Source organism: Thalassophryne amazonica, chromosome 2 (genome assembly GCF_902500255.1).
Source record: "Thalassophryne amazonica chromosome 2, fThaAma1.1, whole genome shotgun sequence".
Lineage (NCBI taxonomy): Eukaryota > Metazoa > Chordata > Actinopteri > Batrachoidiformes > Batrachoididae > Thalassophryne > Thalassophryne amazonica.
The window spans coordinates 50477972-50496759 of record NC_047104.1 but is presented as its reverse complement, the minus strand read 5'-3'; the positions used below and the strand labels follow the sequence as shown (position 1 = coordinate 50496759).

Sequence of the window (18788 nt, the reverse complement as noted above, 5' to 3'; positions counted from 1 at the left end):
AATGCTGTTTCTGTACTATGATGAATTCTAAACCCTGACTGAAACTCTTCAAATAGACCATTCCTCTGCAGATGATCAGTTAGCTGTTTTACAACTACCCTTTCAAGAATTTTTGAGAGAAAAGGAAGGTTGGAGATTGGCCTATAATTAGCTAAGATAGCTGGGTCAAGTGATGGCTTTTTAAGTAATGGTTTAATTACTGCCACCTTAAAAGCCTGTGGTACATAGCCAACTAATAAAGACAGATTGATCATATTTAAGATCGAAGCATTAATTAATGGTAGGGCTTCCTTGAGCAGCCTGGTAGGAATGGGGTCTAATAGACATGTTGATGGTTTGGAGGCAGTAACTAATGAAAATAACTCAGACAGAACAATCGGAGAGAAAGAGTCTAACCAAATACCGGCATCACTGAAAGCAGCCAAAGAGAACGATATGTCTTTGGGATGGTTATGAGTAATTGTTTCTCTAATAGTTAAAATTTTATTAGCAAAGAAAGTCATGAAGTCATTACTAGTTAAAGTTAAAGGAATACTCGGCTCAATAGAGCTCTGACTCTTTGTCAGCCTGGCTACAGTGCTGAAAAGAAACCTGGGGTTGTTCTTATTTTCTTCAATTAGTGATGAGTAGTAAGATGTCCTAGCTTTACGGAGGGCTTTTTTATAGAGCAACAGACTCTTTTTCCAGGCTAAGTGAAGATCTTCTAAATTAGTGAGACGCCATTTCCTCTCCAACTTATGGGTTATCTGCTTTAAGCTGCGTGTTTGAGTTATACCACGGAGTCAGGCACTTCTGATTTAAGGCTCTCTTTTTCAGAGGAGCTACAGCATCCAAAGTTGTCCTCAATGAGGATATAAAACTATTGACGAGATAATCTATCTCACTCACAGAGTTTAGGTAGCTACTCTGCCCTGTGTTGGTATATGGCATTGGAGAACATAAAGAAGGAATCATATCCTTAAACCTAGTTACAGCGCTTTCTGAAAGACTTCTACTGTAATGAAACTTATTCCCCACTGCTGGGTATTCCATCAGAGTAAATGTAAATGTTATTAAGAAATGATCAGACAGAAGGGGGTTTTCAGGGAATACTGTTAAATCTTCAATTTCCATACCATAAGTCAGAACAAGATCTAAGGTATGATTAAAGTGGTGGGTGGACTCATTTACATTTTGAGCAAAGCCAATCGAGTCTAACAATAGATTAAATGCAGTGTTGAGGCTGTCATTCTCAGCATCTGTGTGGATGTTAAAATCTCCCACTATAATTATCTTATCTGAGCTAAGCACTAAGTCAGACAAAAGGTCCGAAAATTCACAGAGAAACTCACAGTAACGACCAGGTGGACGATAGATAATAACAAATAAAACTGGTTTTTGGGACTTCCAATTTGGATGGACAAGACTAACAGACAAGCTTTCAAATGAATTAAAGCTCTGTCTGGGTTTTTGATTAATTAACAAGCTGGAGTGGAAGATTGCTACTAATCCTCCGCCTCGGCCCGTGCTACGAGCGTTCTGGCAGTTAGTGTGACTCGGGGGTGTTGACTCATTTAAACTAACATATTCATCCTGCTGTAACCAGGTTTCTGTAAGGCAGAATAAATCAATATGTTGATCAATTATTATGTCATTTACTAACAGGGACTTAGAAGAGAGAGATCTAATGTTTAATAGACCACATTTAACTGTTTTAGTCTGTGGTGCAGTTGAAGGTGCTATATTATTTTTTCTTTTTGAATTTTTATGCTTAAATAGATTTTTGCTGGTTATTGGTGGTCTGGGAGCAGACACCGTCTCTACAGGGATGGGGTAATGAGGGGATGGCAGGGGGAGAGAAGCTGCAGAGAGGTGTGTAAGACTACAACTCTGCTTCCTTAGCTTGCTTAGCTTACCAAGCTTACCAAGGCTAAGCTAAGCTAGCCCTCAGTGCTAGCCGAAAATAATTCTGCCGATGAATGCTGTCATGCCGTGCATCAAATCATTGTCCGTCAGCAAAACAAATTCCACCACGTTTGTTTACAGGCTAAGTGCCACCTGGCGTGTGTGAGTGTGTGCACACTGCGCGGTGCACGCTCACACAAGTGGGAAGGTGCTTGTGTGCACGTGTACTATCAAAATAAATAAATAAACTAAAGACTGTACGAGGTCTATTAGAAAAGTATCCGACCTTATTATTTTTTTCAAAAACCATATGGATTTGAATCACGTGTGATTACATCAGACATGCTTGAACCCTCGTGGGCATGTGAGAGTTTTTTCACGCCTGTCGGTTACATCATTCGCCTGTGGGCAGTCTGAGTGAGGAGTGGCCCACCCTCTCGTTGTTTTTTCATTGTTTAGGAATGGCTCATATACTGCTCCTTTGTTTGATCAAAATTTTTACAAAACTGTAAGGCACAACTGAGTGGACACCATTCGATAAATTCAGCTGGTTTTCGGTAAAAATTTTAACGGCTGATGAGAGATTTTGGTCTGGTAGAGTCGCCGTAAGGACGGCCCATGGCGCCTGACGGCAATCTGTGCTTCGAGGCGGCAGCGTCTCACCATTTCAAGTTGAAACCTTACACATTTCAGGCTCTGTTGATCCAGGAAGTCGTCAGAGAACAGAGAACTTTCAGAAGAAGTCGGCATGAGTTTATTCTGACATTCCATTGTTAACAGACATTTTGTAATGAAAGAACGTGCGGGCAGAGTTGCATGTCGGGCCGGACCCGACCGCGGGGGGGTCGCGACAGGAAAAACACCTCCGTTGGAAACCTTAACGGGCAAGTTGGAACATGCCCAAGCTGTTAAACAATTTCTCAGTTACTCACTTGTTGAAAGCCATCAAAAGCCGCCTGAATTTTACAAATGGTTTTCAACACGGAGGTGTTTTTCCTGTCGCGGCGCACACAGATTTGCCGAGTCGTCACGGAAACGACTCGGCGAATTTGCGCGCACGTCTTTCATTAAAAAATGTCCTTAAAACAGTGGAATGTCCGCATAAAGTCCTCATGCCGGCCTCTTCTGAATCTTCTCTGTTCTCTCACGACGTCCTGGGTGAATTAAGCCTTAAATTAGGATGTTTTCAGGTCGAAACAGGCCGACGACGGCGCCTAGAAGCGCTGCAGGACGTCCCGCTCTGTGGGAAGTCCTTACACCGACAGAAACACCCCATAATCTCTCATCAGCCGTTAAACTTTTCACCGAAAACCAGCTTAATTTCTCAAATAGTGTCCACTCGGATAGTCCTCACAGGTCCAGAAAAAATTTTGATAAAGCAACGCGCGCCGTCTCGAGCAGCGTGTGAAACAAAGGAATTCAGCCGAGAGGGCAGGACCACATCTCACTCAAGGCCTGCCCACAGGGAAATGACGTCACCGACACGCATGAAAAAACTCACGCATGCGCACGAGGGTTCAAGCCTGATTGGTGTAATCGCACATCATTCAAATCCATATAGTTAAAAAAAATAAAAAGGGTCGGTTTATTATCTAATAGACCACGTATTTCCTCAGTGCAGTGAAAAAAAAATCATGACAGACAGCTTACAGCGCAGTGGACTTGTCTTGTGTGTGTGTGTGTGTGTGTGTGTGTGTGTGTGTGTGTGTGTGTGTGTGTGTGTGTGTGTGTGTGTGTGTGTGTGTGTGTGTGTGCGCAGAGGAGTGAGGCAGCAGAGGAGCAACTGAGAGAGCAGCAGAGCAGACAGCCGGCGTCTGTACAGATGGCCGTACTGTTTGTTACAGCCCGCAGCAGCGTCTGGAGTCCGCTGGCAGGGCCAGCAGCCATGTCAGTGTCCCCATCGAGACCCGAGGCTCGTCGGAGGTGACCAGCTAAGCCCGCAGCTCGTCGAAGCCCGTTAGAGGTGCCCAGCCAGGTACGAGGCTCGTCACAGCCCTATCGGAGGTGCTCAGCTAAGCTCGAGGCTCGTGGCGGCCCGTCGGAGGCTAAGCTAGCTTAGCCTTGGTAAGATAGCTTTCAGAAGTTTGGGAACAGCAGTAGTGTGATTTGTCCTTAATCAAGATCTATTGTGTCCCGTAAGCAACATGACTGTAAAAAAAAATCTTCAAAAAGACGAATGGACGAATTAAAGGAGTCCATGAACATGTTATCTGCAGAAATGGCTTTGATAAAGCAGAACCACATCTTTACAGAACTGCTGGGAAAAAAAAAAAAAAAAAAAATCAAACAGTTAAAGTGACAAAATACTAAATATGAACAGAAAATTTTATATCTGGAAAATCAGGTGTCTGACTTGGAGCAGTATTCAAGAATGAACGATGTCATCATCTCTGGATTAAAAAAATAAATAAATAAATCAAACTAAGGTCCTTTTCACAAGCGGTAATGGAAGTTACTGCTGAGGACAGCGGTCACGAGGAAACTACAGACGAAAAGGTGACTGCATTCCTCCATAGTCAACATACTGACATTAACAACGAAAATATCGTAAAATTACACTGGGGCATCAATAATCGCAAAAGCCATGTTTCAGATCAGATACAGCATTTAGGCCATGGATCAGATAATTTTTCAGACTAGCAAAATAAAAGACAAATACTACTTTGCTTTCCATTTTTAAAAATAACTTAATGAGTAATAGAAACAAGGAGCTTTTGTCTGTAGTCCTAAATGAAAACAAGATGTCCAATATCTTAAAATAAAGCACTCCTTAACTGCAATATGAACATTGTTGTTGTTGTTTGCCTCACAGATGCTCTTGTTTGAGTGGGGTTACCACAACGAATCCAGCACAGATCTGCATTGGGATCTGGCACAAGTTTTATGCCTACCATAATTTTCGGACTATAGAGCACACCTGAATATTAGCCACACCCACCAATTTTAAAAAGAAATTGTACATAAATAGGCCGCAATTGTCTATAAGCTGCGGGTCTCCACGTTGTAACATGAGATAGGCTATTTACACAGAAAGAGGTTAGAATTTTTTAAACTTTTAATTAAATAAATGTAATTTATTAATTAAACAAATAAATATAATAATACGTAAATACTGACGTGCATGTTATCCAGTGTGCGCACGGTGTCTCTGCTCCACATGGAGAACTGAGTAATTTTAAGTTTTTCTTGAGATTTCATTGCGTACAGCTAGGATCGGATGGAGTCTGTGGTAAATGAGATGTTAATGAGGCGCTGTGACGTTTTCGACTTGTTGCACCAAGACAGAGAACCGGTGGGGGGAGAAGGCTCCGCCCCGCTGACGGTGCAACTCTGGCGCAAAGTGCCGGAGAGGGACTTTAATTTCTTCACTAAAATGAACAGGTAAGACCTTATATTTACACTGTATGTGAATTTACACTGCATGAGGACTGCAGCTTTCAGGAAATCAATTGATGTACTTCGACTTATGAGAAAGCCTGTAAAAATCCATAAATTAACCGCACCATTGTTAAAGCCGCAGTGTTCAAACCATGTGAAAAAAGTAGAAGCTTACAGTCCAAAAATTACGGTAATATCCATCTTGACAAAACTCCAGTTTTACCTGGAGAAACACAAACAGCCCCCGGTCTTCTGAGGAGGTCTCCTACCCAAGTGCTAACCAGTTCCCATTCTGCTTAGCTTGTGAGATCTGACTATCTCAGGCTCAAAGAACAGACGAGGTGCCTGCAATATAAACATTATTGGTGAATGAATAAATAAATAGCCTTTGTCAAAATCATGAAAAGATAAAAATAAAAAAAAGTGAGCAAAACTAATCTGTGTTCATAACTTTGAATTATTTGTTTTTGTGTGTGTGTGTGTGTATATATATATATATATATATATATATATATATATATATATATATATATATATATATATATATATATATAAAAGCCAAGTGGCCTCTGTGTGTGTGCATGTGTATGGCTTTGATCACGCAAAAACCGGGGACAGCTGACATTTGCCGTTTGATATGCTTATGTATTTTGGGTAAAGGATCAACGCTGCAAAAATAGAAAGTTATCAGGAGAAATATTTTTGGAGAAATTGGCACTTTGAGCTAACAATGGACAATTTGAGCTAAACAATGGACAATGTGCTGCAATGCACCATGGGAGTTAAGGGCTTTGAGGTTTTAAATGTTATTGTGGTTCATGTTAGTTTAACAGTGTTATTGATTTACTGTATTTTTGTAGTTCAATTGGTTTAGTCAGTTTAGTTAAGGGTTATATTGCTCTTACCATGAGTGAGTTATCTCATGTTGATACCATGAGTGAAAAATGTAGTGGTTTTAATGACTTCAGTCACTCTTTTTTGTCAAATTAAAAGCACCTGCTTACAGCAGCTGTGCGTGTGTGCATGCAGCTTAGATCACAGATAAACTGGGGGAAGCTGACATTTGATATGCTTACCGTATTTTCTGCACCATAAAGTGCACCGGATTATAAGGCGCGCCCTCAATTAGCGGGTACTTAACCCTTACAAAAGGTGCACCGGATTATAAGGCACAGCCTCAATTAGTGGGTACTTAACCCTTACAAAAGGCGCACGCTAATACATATAGTCTCCAAAAAAAAAAAAAAGGTCACAGAAGCAAAGCGGTGAGTTTATTTTAACTTTTTAACAACTTTGAACTACGGTATTTAACAATATGGTACTCACATTATTTTTTTATTATGGTTCTGTCACAAATCCATCGAAGTCTTCATCTTTTGTGTCTGAATTGAACAGCTGGTCTTCTAGCTGTGGCCACCTCGCTTTGTTTCTACGGAAACTCCGTTTGGTCTTTTTAACTTGGTGCAGTTCATTTTCTTGTTTCCTCTCGCAGCTGCTCTATTCCCATGAACAACCACGTATTTGATAGCCTGCAGTTTGAATTGTGCCTCGTAAGCATGTCTCTTCGCTGGCGCCATTTTCGGGGGTCCTTAGACAAACAAATGTGGTTTTGCAGGATACCTGTAGTATACGGTAACTACCGGAGGAGTGGCGGAGGTAAGTGTACGTACCACGGACTCACGGACTCTTCTCTGACTGGTTTATCGCTGGCAGCGTACGTACTCTACGCTACCAGCGTATGTACTTTACGTATTACGTAATGTTCTCCGATTGGTTTATCGCTGCCAGGGTACGTACTCTACGTTGCTAGCGTACGTACTTTACGTATTACGTCCTTGTGTCAGCGGAAAATGGGCCGATATTCCAACGCTCAAAAACAACGGTCATTTTTACAGATTTTGGAATTCAGTGCGCACATATGGCGCACCGGATTATAGGGCGCATGGCCGATTTTTGTGAAAATGTAAGGCTTTTAGGTGCACCTTATGGTGCGGAAAATACAGTATGTATTTTGGGTCAAGGACAAACGCTGCTTAAGCGAAATGTTGATAGGAGAAATATTTTTGGAGAAGCTACGGATATTAGCCAAAAACACTGAACAATGGATGTTGTTAACTACTTTCTGGACTCACAAGCCATTCTAGCAGAGGGTGGTAAGTCATCTTTATATTAAAAGTGTGAGTGTGGTGAGTTGTGATGCCACAGTTACTTTGAAAAGTAATCCAATTACTGACTAGTCCTTGAAAAAGTAACTTAGTTACTTTACTGATTACTCAATTTTAAAAGTTAGATCACTAGTTACTTTCACCAGCTGCCGACAACACCCCCCTGCCACCTCAACATGAAAATGACAACACGTTTTGCCAATACTCACTATAGTCAGTCACTCATTCTGGACTTCAATGAACACAAATACTTGTTTTATAAAAAATAAAATAAGACATCTTTCTTAACCTCATATTTAACTGTTGACAGCACTGTAATGGTAAAACTTACAATTTCTAACCAACATTGTTTATAAATGTAAGTATTAAATTATTTCTAAATGTTTTAGTTGTTGAAATTATTATTATTAGTAGTAATAGTATGAAAACATTTCTTCAAAAGTGGCCCTTTAATCTAGGGGTGTTGTGGGGCCCGCACTCCCCACGCCTCCTCTCCACATGCATTCACCCCTGGTTTGCCATCTCATCTGAAGAATGGATAACGTTTATTTACGCAGTAAACACTACCAGATTGACAAGCAAGAAAGTTTTTATCGCCGTTTATTTCCATCACGTCGCACTCAGAAAGAGACATTAGGTGCATTTGGGTGAGGAAGAAAAAAAAGAGTTAGTATTTGTTGATAATGCATGGTGGATCAGCTGTTTTTAGCGAGGACACACAGCGCAGCACAGAGTTTTAAATAAAGGGGAAAAAAGTGTAAAAATGTCTTTGTAAACCCAGAGCTCTGAGCGTCAGTCCGCTTTGAGAGACAGTTGTGTTTCAACTCGGGGCTGCTGTGTAGCAGAGGAAAAGTTTGCAGCTTGCTGAAACTGGGTGAAGTGGACAGTAGCCGAACCCCGACATCCCCCTGCACACGGGCTGGTTTGAATGCTGCGATCAACCCACAATACAAAAATAATAGCAACGCACAGTAACTTGGAGAAGTAAGAAGAAATGATTTGTCTGACATGCTGCTGCGCCTACCTCATTTCAGAGCGTCAGCAGCAACTCATCAATTATCGCCTCGTTTCTGCTTAAAACTGACTTTAGAATGATTTAAGAGGTTTTACTTTGTCATCTCATGGTTAATAATCACATTATTCCCTTTTATCTCTTTGGGTCTAGCGAGTCAGACTCAGACATGCTGCTGTTGCACTTTGATTGCTCCCCTATCTTTTATTATAAAATAATGCTGAATTTATGTGGAAATGATTGTTGTACTAAAGCTTCAAATATCTGTTGCTGATATAGATCATGACTGAATTGCAGTTTTAAGCAGAAACGAGGTGATAATCGGTGAATTGCTGCTGACGGTCCTAAATGACGCATGTGCAGTGAAGGCAGGGCGGGTCGATTTTTAGAGGGGGCCGTTCGGTCGGTAACGCCGGAATTCAAACATAGCCTATATCATTGACAAACCACTTCGATTATGTCTATGGATAGAGACAGACACAGCGATACAGAGAGCAACACACACATCCACAGACTTAACAGTTTTATGTTTACTAGATAATGGCAGAGCTGAAAGTCTGTTCTCCCCAAGAAACAAGCTAAAAGGATAAAGCAATTAGGGATGTTATTATTTAAATGATGCACAACCTACACATACCCTGGCTGTGTCCATTACACAGATGGATGGTGACACTGTGGATCCCTTCATATGAACAGAAGCATCAGGCTAAATTGTGTTCCACATAGAATATAACTGGAATGCATTCATTACATAACCATGAGATCTGCGTACTTTTCACACATCCATTCACAGAAAACATCTACCTGGGACTTGAGTTTACAGTGCAAACAATGCAGGCTATTAGGCTTGATCAAACAACGGTAATCAACAGAAACTAATTTATATTTCTTAGCAGGGGAAAAGGTTGCAGTAGGAAGCTTTTGCAACCTCAGGCAATGTTCCCATGAGTTTTATGTGATTTACTTCATAACTGTAAACAATTATTTCTTCATTGTCCATGAATTTACTTATTATTAACTTACTGTATTTTCCAGAGTATAACTTGCACCAGTCAAAAAAGAAATGTCTCTTGAAGGAAAGGAAAAATATATAAATATATAAACATAAGTTGCACTGGAGAGTAAAATGCACCATTTTCTATATTATCAGCTCTTTACTTTTGGATGTTTGCGCATTCTTGTAGCGTACATTATATTACTGGCATTTATTTTTGGAATTTATTTTGTTTAGTACAGAATGGCCAGACAAAGGGACAGAGCTGGAAAGGATCTGCTGCAGGTTAGGGTGATAATGGATGCAGATGGTAAAGTGCTGACAAGTGAGGAGAATGTGTTGAGAAGATGAAGGGAATATTTTAAGAAGATGATGTATGAAGAAAATGAGAGAGAAAAAAAGATGGATGATGTGGAGAGAGTAAATCAGGAAATGCAAGAGAACAGTAAGTATGAGGTGGAATAGCTGACGGTGTGGTGTAGAGAAAACTTGCTCCTGAACACATCCAAAATCAAGAAGCTAATCATAGACAACAGGAGAAACAAAACAGACATTCAGCCCATTATCATTGGGTGAGCCCATGCCGAAAGTAGGTATCCGATCCAGATACCTGAATTTGGATATCTGACAATACTGATACCAGAGCTTTGTTTGCTTTAATATTATTATCATCATTATTGAGTGTTGATTTTATGAGGATTTTCTTAAAAAAGGAGACCTGAAAGTTCAGCTACAATTTGCCAGAAGGTGTATCTAAGATGCAAGCCTAGATTTGATGTTTTGGTGAAAGAATTAAATACTTTTATAGCCTTATTTTTATAGACTTAAAGAGAAAAAACATCTCTCCCACCCCCCAATGGAGCTTTATTGATATGGGAGACATATGTTTACATTATCAAAGCAAGTGTTAAGAGTAAAAATTAAAAATTGCATCCTCTCTCTCACACTCACTCTCTCTCTCTCTCGCTGTTTTCCTGCTAAGCAAACTTGTAACTTCTTGGAAACACAAAGCCTTTCAACTGCAAAATAAACCGTAAATTTCTAAATGTGTCATCAGCAACACTCACGTGGCAAACTCTGGATTAATAAATTTTAATGAAGATTTTTTTTTCCCTTTCAGCGAATAGAATCTCTGTTTGAATGTCCTCCTCAGTTGTGCTCTGAGCTGGCGTTTCATAGCATTTCACAGCCTCGGGACACTGAAGCGGCTAACTTTTCAGCACACATTTTCAGCAATAATTCAGTTCATTTTTTTGGAAAATCCATGCTCGATGAACAGACAATCTGAACCCGAGAGCCGGGCGGAAATTTGCCACTACCCATGGCTTAGAACACTGCGGAAGAGAGAACTCACTCAAACAGCTCGGCTTCAGAAACCTCCCCCTCCCCTCCTCCTGTTTATCAGCAAACAAAGCAGAGAGCAAGCAGAAGCAGTTGAGAGGTTTCACAGTGGCTTCTCTCTGGTATTGGAAAACGTTGCAGGTTGTATCAGTATCAGAAGCCGATGCAGATACTGGATCAGATCAGTCGCATCCTTAGTGGAAAGGGTCGGGACTTCAGTTTCCTGGGAGCTCACATAGATGAGACCTGGGGCAGGAACACTACACATCTGGTAAAGAAGGCACAGCAAAGACTCCACTTTCTGAGAATCCTCAGGAAAAATAACATAAGCCAGAGATTGGTCGTGTCTTTTAACCACATTACCATGGAGAGCATTCTCACATACTGCCTCTGTATGTGGTTTGGCAGCTGCACAGGGACATACAGGAAAAAGCTCCAGAGGGTTACCAAAATGGCAGAGAAGATCATTGGGTGCCCACACTGGGGGACCTTCATGGCTCTTAGTGTCTCAGGAGAGCCAACACTATCCTGAAGGACTCATCCCACCCTGGCCACTCTGTTTGAGCTACTGCTGTGAGGCAGATGGTACAGGGCCATTAAAGCAAGTACAAATAGATTAAAAAACAGTTTCTGCCCAACTGCTGTTAGAGCTATGAATGCCACTGGAACCAAATACCACATGCCACACTTGAAATGAGTGCAATATTTGTTTATGTGCAATATCCACTGTGTGTACATACATACATGTGTACATTTTCTCTTTTTGTATGCAATCTCTGTTTTGCTCCTACATTTTGTTTTGTTTTTTCCTTTTTTAATTTGTACTCTGGACATACCTCTTTCATTCGGTTACCTTCAGTTACATTTTATTTTTTATGTTTATTTTTCTTTTCTTCTCCAGACCTTCCAAGTCTGCTCATAGTTTACTCAGGTTTATATTTGCACTGAAAGGCTTGCACCTCAACTTTCATTGTACTTGTTCCAATAACAATTAAGAATCTGCATCTGTATAAAGTGAGAGAAGATATGGAGAGTGGAAAGGCCAGGTCCTGATGACATTCCAGGAGTCTGAGGACACATTTATTCTGTTCGCAGTTGGAGGAGACACACATCTGCTGCACACAGACGAAGGTGGCTCAGCAGAGGTAAATTTCTGGAGCGGTCTTCTGCCTGAAATTAAAGAATTTCTGAAACGTTCAAACCAATATGAATATGCACAGCTTTTGGATTTGAAAGCAAGTTTAAAAACATATTACATGTACTATCAAGCAGTTTGCAACAGTGTGACCCGCAGAACTTTCCACACATGGACACAGAACTTAAGCACCAGGACAAAGACTGTGGCGCCTAAGAGTGCACGTTATGATGATCACATGCAGAGCATCTTGTCAGTTTTCTCTGTTTTCCATTTGGGGAAAATATAGACGTGGACTGGATATTGTCCAAAGTGGCAACACTCTTCAACCTGGATCCTCACAATGAAAAATGACATTGAGCTCAAATCCAGAGCAACACATGACATGAATGTCCAAATCTGAAATCTAATGCAGAAAGAGAGCGCATGAGTACCTGCTTACGGCTGCACTCAGCTCCTACTGTCCGGACTATGAGACACTAGCTTCCTCCTCTCTGTGCCAGAAGTCCCACTAAGGTAGGAAACAACTTTTCCAACTTGAGGCCAGTCCTAGGCCTACTTGAAAAAACTGCAAAAAAGTGACAAGATGGCGCCGTTGTGTTTGGCTCGCCATCCGCGATTGCTTAGTTTACTCTGGATTACACTACTTATTTTGGTTGTCATTCACAATGCGTCATCTCTTTTGGTGTACAATCGTCTGACATTGTTGCAAATATGTGACAGCGTGTTTGATCTGCCTGGATGTGCTAAAAGTGAACAGTATGAAACACCTCCACCACTCCTAGCATCTGTGCCACCCTTTCTCAGGCGTCTGGCTTGTGCATTGCATTGCAACAAGAAGCGAAGGAAACGTGGAAAGAGAGCAGGAGTACGAGTTAAAATCAAAGTGTACCTGGCTTCCACCAATGACAGCGATCCTGGCTTTATCAGAATTTCCTCAACACGTGGAGATGCCGATCTGCGCTATTTTCTGGAATACAGCTACCGCTGGCTCCAACCGGTCCAGGCAGACGCCGGGTGTCCGCTTCCTTGTCGCCGGCCTGTAAGGATCCACCAGCAGCGGGGCTGTGTAAAGGAGAATCTCCGACCGCTCAATCGTGCTGCTCCCCGGCAAACTGTGACTCTGGCACCGGTGCGCGCAGCCCCCTTGAACGCTCGCTCGGTAATGAACAACTGAACGATTTAATTTTAAGCAACGAGTTGGATTTCCTCATGCTAACGGAGATCTGGATTAAACCAGGTGATAACAGCGCTTTTTGTCAAGCTCCTCCCCCCTGGTTTCTCCTTCCTGAATACACCGCGAGTAACCAATTGTGGAGGCGGGATTGCCACTGTATGCAAACAGAGCATGAGCTGTCGCCAAATTCCATCTAAGGGCTACGGTAGCTTTGAATTACAATTATTTCAGTTACAAATGACATCCAACATCTTGTGTGCTGTGTTATATAGTCCTCCAAAATACTTGAAAGATTTTATTGCTGAATTTTCTGACTTGTTGGCTGATATTATGCCAAGATATGACAAAGTTCTAATCTGTGGTGATTTTGATATTCATATTTGCTGTTCTTCAAGTCAATTAGTCCATGAATTTCAAAGTCTTCTGTCTTCTTTTAACCTGTTGCAATCTGTGAATGCCCCAACACACAAGCACGGTCACATACTGGACCTCATACTCTCTCATTCTCTTCCTGTGTCCATTTTGGAAATCTGTGACACCTGCATTTCTGACCACCTACCCATAATTTTTACCTTTACATCTCCAGCTCCCATTGTTAGACCGCTTGCCTCACCTTGTCGCCGTACCATCACTTCCACTACAGCTAATGAATTTTCTGCAGCCTTCATGGACTCTGATTTTGCTGCTCAAAGAGGGTTAACTTTCTTGGGCCCAGAGGAATATATTTCCTTTTTTAACTCCATCTGCTCAGGAATATTAGATTCTGTTGCACCATTTAAACGGAGGTCCATTAAGCCAAAACCAGATCCTTGGTTGAATGATACCACATGTGCCTTAAGAAGGCGTTGCAGGCAGGCTGAACATAGATGGAAGAAAAATAAGTTGCATGTGTCACTAGATATTCTAAGAGGCTGTCTCTCAGACTATCAGAATGCTGTTAAAGAGGCCAAATGTAAATATGTTTCAAGTGTCATCTCTGCCAACTGTAATCGCCCCCAAGTGTTGTTTAATACAATTCAGTCCGTTATAAATCCATCGGATAATGTATTTAAGAATGTAACAAAATCAACTTGTGATGATTTCCTCCATTATTTTGTTGAAAAGGTGGCCTTGGTTAGACAGAGCATAAGCAATTCACTAAATGCTCTAGACCTCCATCACGCCCCTGTTGCTCCTGCTGTAGTACATTTCATCCAGTGTCACTCTCACAGCTCTCCGATGTAGTACAGAAATTGAAACCTACTAATTGTCCTTTGGACATTATTCCATCTAGGGTGCTTAAGCAGGTTTTTGGACCATTTTGGACAGTTGGACCATCTCTTCATTTTTTCAATACCGGTCTAAGGCTAGGGTCTGTGCCAACTGTTTTTAAGCAGGCCATGGTCAGGCCACTTATCAAAAAACCCAACCTAGACCCCATTGTGCTGTCAAATTTCAGACCAGTGTCCCATCTGCCCTTTCTTTCCAAAGTTCTTGAAAAGCTTGTTTTCACTCAGTTAAATTCATTCCTGGTTCAGAATCAAATTTATGATAAATTTCAATCCAGATTCAGAGCACGCTGCACAGAGTCGGCACTTTTAAAATTTCAGAATGACATTCTGTTGTCTCTGGACTCCAAGACACCTGCGCTATTGGTTATGCTGGATCTCACTGCAGCATTTGATACAGTGGACCATTCCATCCTGCTGACCCACCTGGCCCAGAGGTGGGTCTCCAGGGACCTGTACTGGAGTGGTTCAGGTCATATCTTTCAAATAGGTCTTTTACTGTTATGATTAACGACCTCTCCTCTTCAACAGCTCCTCTGACCTCCGGTGTGCTACAGGGTTCAATTCTTGGCCCTGCACTTTTTTCGTTGTACATTATGCCATTAGGTTCTGTTATTGCCCATCATGATGTGTCCTTTCATATGTACGCGGATGACTTACAAATCTATCTGCCTGTGACTTCTTTTTCAGACACACAGTCTCGCAAATACGACCATATCACACCAGTTCTTTACTCCCTCCATTGGCTCCCGGTTCAGTTCCGAATACAATTTAAACTCTTGTTGTTCATCTTTAGTTCAATCCATGGCCTCGCACCGACTTACCTCAGTGACATTCTGACCCCTCACCAGCCCAGCAGAGCCTTGCGCTCTTCAGACCAACACCTGCTGGTGGTTCCAAGGTCGAGGTACAGACAGTGGGGCGATCGTGCCTTTGCCGTGGCAGGTCCTAGACTCTGGAACTCTCTTCCTCTGGAGTTATGTTCCATCTCATCCCTGCCCCTGTTCAAAGCCAGGCTGAAAACACATTTGTTTCAATTGGCCTTTGAAACATAGAGCTGTGACTCCCTGGAAATTGACAACTTTAATATATTTTAGATGTATATGTTTTATCTTATGGTTGTTTTTAACTGTATGCAGCACTTTGATCAACTCTGGTTGTTGTAAAGCGCTTTAGAAATAAAACTTGATTGATTGATGTACATTTACTTCAATGATGTATTATTATTGTTAAAACCTGCCAGAAAATTGTGTTATTATATTGGTGCACAATATAGTGTGGTCCAGCTATGGCTTGGTAGATCTCAGTAAAAAAAAGTTGGGCACCCCTGATGTGTACACTATGACCCCCTCAAATGTTCTGGAAATATAGTTCTTTAAAATCAGGTGGTCACACTTTTCCCAACATGCACACACACTGCTGACTTGAAATAACAGAATGAAGGGTCTGCAGTCTTGCAAGAACAGTATGTTCCATGAAAAGACACTGTATGAGAAGTTATAGCATCTTTCACACGCCCTTGCTCCCAGACTTTGACTCTACATTACCCAGAGGACCTGCATATGAGAATGCAAATTTTTGAATCACTTAGGCACATGAAAGTAATTTTAACCTGCCAGCTCCCTAGTGCTGAAGTGCAGGCATGAAATCGGAGGGATACAAACACCAGGGTGTGAGAAAGAAAATCAATTTATGCATAATGAAAATACCTAAATAGAAAGAAAAAGGATCTGGATCTTATGCTGGTAAGACCAAATGCTGAAATTATCAGACAGACTGAAGGAATGGCAAGTGCCAAAAGTAAGAAGTAAACCATGTAATTAATCCTCATTTCTTCATGTGGGTGTGCTACACAGTAGGGCTGAAACGATTAGACGAGTAATTCGAATAATTCGATTACAAAAAATGTTCAAGGGAAATTCTGTGCCTCGAAGCTTCGTTTAACGTTGTAGTACATATGCCAGGCCTGTGTGTGGCGCTGTAATGCCCCCAGAAAAACAAACAGAAGAAGAAGTAGAGCAAGCGCTAATCAAATTAGCACAAAGCTACAGCTTTCCAACGTGACAGAGTGAAATAAAGCCTTTTAGGAAAAAGACGGGCCACGCTGATCATCTGAAATAGCTTACTGTGCATTTAAAGCAAAGCAGTGTGTTTTTTTTTTTTTTTTAACAGTTTCGTCCGCTGGCCGGTCTACGTACGGCGGACGGCGGACGGCTGCTGTCTCTCTCTGCCCGGTGTGAGCAGCTCAGCACTGCCCTCACACAGCTCCGTCCCGGCCACAGTCTCTGGAAGAAGTCCGCACTTTCTTATGTGTGACTCGCAATGAGTGTTTTGCTTTTTAATTTTCGCTTTTTTTGGGCAACACACAATGCTTCACAAACACGGGAACTCAAATAAAATAATAATAATAATACATAAACCAGTGACTGCGAGGCTGCATGTTCAACCTCCAGCAGAAAATGAAATGCATTGGCTGAATCGCAGAGGGAGTGTTAAAAAGAAATTCATGCAGGGACCCAGTCCACCACCTTAATAAATAAATGAATAAAAATGGTTAAATTTTACAAGTTGGGGAAAACAAAAAACAGAAAGCCACATCCCATCACCATTTCAGCAAAATGTCAAGACTTTGACTGAGCTCCTGACACCAGGAAAGATCCAAAACTTGTAAAGATGTGAAAAAAAAAAAATAATAATTACCCAGAAAAACACAAAGGGATACACTAAATTTGACAGTCTCTGTGGTGACACAGTGACACTGTGCCATGACTCAGGGAGAGCCCTGGACTGTTAATGTTTTAAAGCGCAAAAGTACTTTTTATCCGATTACTCGATTAATCGCCAGAATAATCGATAGAATACTCGATTACTACAATAATCGATAGCTGCAGCCCTACTACACAGTTTGGCTCATCATTTAGATTTCTGTGACATACAGGTCAAAATTGTCAACAACCCAATTCAGGCACAGATTAGGTTTACGCCAGGACCATTTCAACATACGGAATCATAACACTGAGTTAGCCTACTTTTGGAAATGTTTAACATGAACCCGGCCATATATAACAATGTACATGAAAAACAACTAAATATTTGTGACCCATTTTCACTTTGTCCGCGAGAGACATTTCCTGCACAAGAGATATTTTGGTTCTGGTTCCCCCCAGAAAACCACCAAATCACAAGACAACATGTGGGTAGAGTTATCTGTAAAGATAATCTACCTGCACAAGATAAAACTCACATGTAAAATGCAAATGTAAATAATCACTAAGGATAACACATAAAAGTATGAAACACTTATTTCCAATTTGGTCCTCTACACTGGAATTACCTGTACACACATGGTGAAATGCATGCACAGACATTTTTTTATTTTTATTGTTTGTATTAGTTTATTCCATTTTTGTAGCCATGCACGTCTGTGCATGGATTTCAGCTGGATTTGGTGATGCCTGAATAATTTCCTTCTGCATTACTTCAGCCCTGGCATGATTACCTGGGTTTGTAATATTTTACATAATGAAACAAATGGGGGGGTTCTACCTTTTATGCCAAAATGGTTAACGACTACATTTCATCATGAACACTGGGCACAACATGTGGACAGGAGTATCTTTATGAATAAACTCTGATGCTAAAAGAGACATCGGAGGCATTTTTTTAATGATATCGCATCATGCAAGCATTCATGGATCGAGAACACAAAGGTGTTATGAAATTCAGCAGCAGCTCAGTCAGACAAAATCACAAAGTGTGCGCGAGGACAGAGGAGCCAGGTGGAAACCGGGCAAAAAACACAGCAAAAGTGGTGAATGGAAACTCAAAACCCTGAAAAAAAGGCCGTTGTGTTTACGTTTCACCACACAAGAGCTACTTTGTCAAAGATGGAAAGTTTGGTCAGATAATAATGAATTCAGTGCTTGCCATTAACACACCGATAAACGTCTCGCGCACGGGAGGGAAACAGTGCGGAAGATTTTCAGATTTAAAAGGTTCGACACCGGCCGGTGATTTTTCAGTCAAACGTGTGTTCAGTCTCTTACCTAAGTTTGAAGGAGTCCAGGGAGATAAATACAAAAATAACCTCCAGTAGGTGCGAAATCAACACCGCGCGCTCCCAGTTGCGTCCGTGCTGCTCTATAGCCGTGCGCGCGCGCTTCTCTACCTCGCCCCTCCTCCGCTCCCTTGAACAACTTCACGCGCCCACTCACGATTTTTAATTTCCTAATTAGTGTCATTTAGCGTCACCTCCGTGACCAAATCTTGAAACCTTCCACTGCCGGGCAGACCCAAATTCCAGAAACATCAGCGGCGGTGGCGGCAGGGGGCCAAAAAAAAAAAACCCAAAGCAAAACTTTGTAATATGTGGCGATAGCATGGTAGTAGCGAGAAATTTCTGAGGTGGGCACGCGGGGGGTGGGGGGTATGGGT

General features: G+C 41.5%; 1 protein-coding gene across 1 annotated transcript in view; it reads right to left on the bottom strand.

Annotated features, from left to right (window-relative positions):
* The window catches only part of adcy7 (adenylate cyclase 7), a 267502-nt gene extending 249018 nt beyond the window's left edge, over positions 1–18484 (bottom strand). The window contains exon 1 of the mRNA XM_034186024.1: positions 18401–18484. The gene's annotated coding sequence lies outside the window, so the exon portion shown is untranslated. The remainder of the gene's footprint in view (positions 1–18400) is intronic.
* Between the last annotated feature and the right edge of the window lie 304 nt (positions 18485–18788).